The sequence below is a fragment of the Thalassophryne amazonica genome, chromosome 11 (assembly GCF_902500255.1).
Source record: "Thalassophryne amazonica chromosome 11, fThaAma1.1, whole genome shotgun sequence".
Lineage (NCBI taxonomy): Eukaryota > Metazoa > Chordata > Actinopteri > Batrachoidiformes > Batrachoididae > Thalassophryne > Thalassophryne amazonica.
The window spans coordinates 38,292,140-38,297,729 of record NC_047113.1 but is presented as its reverse complement, the minus strand read 5'-3'; the positions used below and the strand labels follow the sequence as shown (position 1 = coordinate 38,297,729).

At 41.5% G+C, this 5,590-nt stretch overlaps 1 pseudogene; it reads right to left on the bottom strand.

Moving 5' to 3' along the window:
• Positions 1 to 4,190: 4,190 nt before the first annotated feature.
• LOC117519660 lies at positions 4,191 to 5,206 on the bottom strand (annotated as a pseudogene).
• Between the last annotated feature and the right edge of the window lie 384 nt (positions 5,207 to 5,590).

Genomic DNA, 5,590 nt, shown 5'->3' with positions numbered 1-5,590 from the left:
ATTCCTTCCCTTCCATACACATTTGTTGAAACAATGCATTATAATCTCAAAATAAAGATGGAGTAGTTAATTAAATTACAAGAGAAGACATTACTTTATTAAGAAATTGTTTTAACTATTGATTAATAATGTTTATTATGTTATTTGTTATATGTTTACGTATGTTTAACTTAAAATAGTTATTTTATACACCAATGAGAAACCATTTATGTGAACTAATGATTTGAGTAGCAACTACTACTGTGATTTGTTAATACAACTTAACCTGATTAGTTTTAGCTTGTGTAAAAACTAAAGCGGTTTAAGGCAACGGGTTCCACGCAATTTTCTAGTAAACTCAACTAATTCAGGTTAAGAGGTAGTAGTGGTAGCAGTAGTTGTAGTAGTTTTTTGTCATTTCACCATGTTCCGTAGTATACAATACACACGTGAAGTGAAACAACGTTTCTCCAGGACCAAGTTGCTACATAGAACATAAACTATGAAATTCAACAAAGTGCACAGTTGCAGTGGCGGCGTTGTAGAATTAACGGCAAACTACTTACAATAAATTACCGATAAGTATTCATACACAACTACAATGGGCAATAACGTACACTAATATACACAACACAATTGCAAAACACTAATACATTACAGGGAGGGAATGGGGGGAGCAGTTATAGTGCAGTTTACACAGTATACTCTTAAAATTATTTGTAAACGGTTTTAAAATGAGATTATGGTGTGTTGTGGGTACATCCTCATTCCGTGCTGTGGGGCAGAATCTGACTTCTTCCCAATGAATTCTGGTATTCATCAATAATGTATTCTGGCTTCTCCTCTGTCCAGTCCTTACATGGACTGGGTGCTGGATAAGACTACTGAGTTCAAGAACTGAGGTGTTGGTGAAGAAAGCGCCAATGATTTGACTGTGTGGATGATGTTGTGGAATCAATGGATGCTCTGATTACATCACTTGAAAAGGTCACTGAAGACTGAAGCTTATGGAGTTATAAAGTCACTAGACAAAGATGTCTGGTGATACTGACATCTTTGCAAGAGAAAGAAAGTAGAGGTCTTTGGGGTCCTAGTGATTCCAAAGTACCTATATAATTGTGAGATGGACCTCAAAACCAGTGAATTAAGGTGGTGTATCTGGTAGTCGGTATCTTGAGAAGATCCTTGAGTACTGCTGGAAATATAGTTACTCAGAGAAACTCAGAAGAAGAGTACTAGTACTCCTAGTGATCTACTATTACTACTTGTGAAGGAATGTCAGCTGCAACAATACTACAACCATGTAACTGGTAAATGCCAAGGCGGTGCCCATGTTTCACCTGATGGAGGCAGATAAATGGATAGTTTCAGGAGGGTAGGGATGGAACAGTTTGATGGTTGCCAACCAAGGCTGAGAGTTCAGTAGTGTGGTGGATGTGTCAACATGCGACAGCAGTGCATCTGACCTGACCTTAGGTCCAAATACAGTATATCTGGCATGATATATTATATATATATATATATATATAATATATATATATATATATATATATATATATTATATATATATATATATATATATATATATATATGGTATGCATATTATAGCATATATGCATAGCTTTTAAACAATCCTGTCTTTGTATTTGTTCTTGTTAAATGTCCAAAAATACAATCTAATCTTTTGAATTTCCTGACGTTAAATAAATAAATGACTTTAACATTTTGAGGATGTACTCATTATCCAGAACCACATGAAAGTGCTTACGATTTTTACCAAGTCACGTGAAAATCTGTTTATCTGGGTTCTAGCTACCTGCAACACTCAGTCGAGTAAATGCAGTGAAACATCTCCTCTGCTGGTAATGTAATGGCAGTTTGTTATGCAATGCTTGCAAGCAAACTCACTCATATAGGCTGCACTTAATACAACACATAGCTTCAGAGGCAGATTAAGGTGGTCATGGCTCCTGAACTACACTTGGATGTGGAACCCTAAAAAAATCTCATAAAATAAATAATTTCACATAATACAAGTGAACACCACCCAATTCAAATACAGCAGCCTTTTCAAAACTTTAAGAAACAATATATAAATAAATAAAATGGCATTGTTAAAATTTTAAAATAAATTATGAATATCTGTTTCCTATAACCCACTGGTTCTGAGACACTGTTTATGATTTTTAACTTTTGTTTTAATAAACATAAAATACTGTGAGATCCCAAGGTGTGTCGGTTTCATGTACAAATGTCTTCCCATTTGAATCAGAAGCTCAAAGCACTTTACAATGACGCCTCACATAACACACCAATGACAGGGTGTCACCATGCACGTGGTCAACTCCACATGAGAGGCATTTTGGGGATTGAAATCTTGCTCAAGGGCCCTTAGTGAATTTTTGGTCTCATGGGATTTGAACAGGTCTGGTCTCAAGCCCACCACTGTAAACCATCCGACCATAAACTTCCCATGTGCTATAAGCATAGTCTGTATACGTACTGGACAACCCTCCATGATCTCACCCATAGGTTTTCTGCAGAGGGGTTTTGAAGCGCAAATGGTTCAGCTCTGGATGTCACAATCTTGGCAGTGTTTACCTCTGCTTACCACCCGGCCAACCATAAATGGGCAAAAAGGTGGAGTGGCATGGTGGGATGAATGAAGCCTGAACACATCCACTCCCGCTTGAGTTCCCAGTCAAGCATAGCTATGGCAAACAAGCGAACTTTGGTTCCGACGTGTGATTAATGGATATTGCTGTGGACTGGGTGGTGGTTTTCATAACAAATGCCATTAGTGGACCACGGACTTCTTGATGGTCCATTATTACCATCAACCACAAAGCATGCCATATTACTTCAGCTAGTTTGTCATAAAATGCTCAGAAAGGACAACGGTTGACTTGAATCTCTGGTCTGATTGTTTACAATCACAGGCAACATTTGTATGTAACTGCAGTTCTAACAATTGTTTTTTAATCAACTTCCATATGAGTGTAACTCATTATTGGCGAATACACCCAAGTACAATGATTGCATTCCATGCTGTGCAAGCGCAAGGTGCTACTTTTCAGTTGTCACCACACTTTTCCAAAAAAAGCTAAAATGTTTGCTAAAAATCTCAAAACTGTCTTCAGTTGAAGGAGTAAGTGCAACATGCTTTGGTGGGTTTCATGTTGTGGAGGAGGATCAGAGGATGCGCTGGTCAGAGAACAGTAGATCTGATTAATGAAAATTGGACTTGATTGTCCACTTTCTCCTGCTTTACACAAGACTACTCCCGGACTACATCAATCAATTTTGATTATTCACTTTTTAGATCATGATTTAATCCTGATGTAATGAACTTTAAAACATGTTTAAAAAACTTTCCCACTACATGCTTGTTTACCACCAGTTACATTTGATTTCAGGCCCTGATTGGGTATCTGACCAAATATATTTGCCACAAAAATGTAGACAATCTGGCATAAAAAATCAAGCCCAGTGTCTTTTTTTGTGTGATACATCACAAAATGTATTATATTTCGATGACGCCGGTCAACCTTCACTCACTAATCTTATCCCTAACTGTAACCCCAACACCCCCAACCATGTCACCCCAAATTTTTGTGATGCCATCACAATTTTTTTTTCATGACACCATCATGAAAATCTACTCCATTTCGTGACAGTACCATGAATGAATAGATTAACTCACTTTTTGTGACATCATCACAAACTTGGTGTGAGATGGGTTGAAAAAATCAGCACTGGGTAAACACTCAACTCACCCACTCAACTACAGTTGTGCTTGCGTCCAGCTCTGTATACTGTTACAAGCAGAGAATTTTATATTGTACAATATTATATATATATATTATATATATATAGATATAATATCTGATATATATATATATATATATCTATATATATATATATATATATATCATATTACTATATACACATTTGTTATGTTTCACTGATTCTCTCTTTTCCTGTAAGACTCCACACTAGTTTTTTTGCACAAAATGTGTGGCTCCTTGCGACTCAGGGGTTCTGCGCATTACCCTGCTGAAAAAATTCTGGAGCCGCCTCTGGCGAACTGCTCTTTTTTTTTTCTTTCCAAAGATATTTAATTTATTAATTCTTAAAAAAATCCTTAATTTTAAGTTTCGGAATTACATCGGAGTTAATGTGGAGTGTGCTTAGATTTAAGTAAATGCTCTTTATCCATTTAATGTGGAAAAGCGGATATGAACTGACCTGTGGAACCTACCTATGGGCAAGGCGAGAAAGAAAGGCAGCCAGCAAAGCGTAAACATGCCGACCACAAACTCCCAAAGTTTTAGCCGCTTTCTTCTCCCTGGAGAATTTTAGAAGTTTGACCGTGAGGAGCTCCTGGAGTGTGTCCGCCGCCCCTTGGCGGTTGCCGGTGCTCCGGAGTCGGTCGTGTACCTGAGATCCTTTTGTGGATCCTGAGGGTCAGTTCGCCAGAGCTCATCCTCTCCCGCATCACGCCGGCCTCCAGGTTCTTAGTAGTCCGCTTGGCGACGATGTAGACCCGGCAGTACATTACCAGGATGACCACGAGCGGGATGTAGAAAGAACCGAGAGAGGAGAAGAGCGCGTAAAAGGGCTCCTCGGTGATGGGACATACCTTGTCGTCCGGCAGCGGCGGCTGCTTCCAGCCGAGCAGAGGTCCGATGGAGATGACCACCGACAGCACCCACACCCCCAGCATGGCCAGCAGAGCGCGCTTCTCCGTCACGATGCCCGGGTACTGCAGCGGATGGCTCACTCCGATGTAGCGGTCGATGGATATTACGCACAGGCTCATGATGGACGCGGTGCAGCAGAGAACATCCACCGCTGCCCAAATGTCACAGAAGATCCTGCCGAAACCCAGTAGTCTAAGATCTCCAGGTGGCGGACACCGGGAGCACCGTAGTGCCCAGCAGCAAGTCTGCGATGGCCAGGTTGATGATGAAGTAGTTCGTCGGGGTGCGCAGGTGCCTGTTGCACACCACCGAGAGGATTACGAGGATGTTCCCCGCGATGGCAAACACGATGAACGCCCCCAGCACCAAGCCGAGCGGGATGGCTCGGGTAGGTCCACTTGCTGGGTTCCGTGTGGTTCCCCTGTGGAGTTGTTGGGGAAGTTGGCCAGTGAGGACGCTGCTCCATCGGCTCCGATGAATGGTATTTCCACAAGTTTGGTGGCATTGTCAGTGCTCAGATTCATGTTGACTCTGGAGGTCCTCCATAGCAGGCTTCACTTCATCTGGAACTGCAAAACTCATGAGAGACGCGCACAACCGGCTGAATGGCACGAGGGCGCGTGCTTTCCCCGCGTTTTAGTCATTTCATCCCAAATCAAAGCAGAAACGTCTCATGGCAATCGTGGAAAGCCGCTCGCTGTGGCGCACAGCCACCGTGCACCGCTGCTCCATCCACTCTGCGCTCAGTGGAGAAGTAGGAGGTTGGGGAAAAGAAGGGCGTTTGGTGGGGAGTTGGAGGGGGCAGCACTGATCCCCTTCGTCCTCTCTGCGTGACCAAATACACCTACAGAGAAAAACATAAGCGAGGCGCACGTAACGCACCATTTCAACGTGTCCTGTAAAATGAC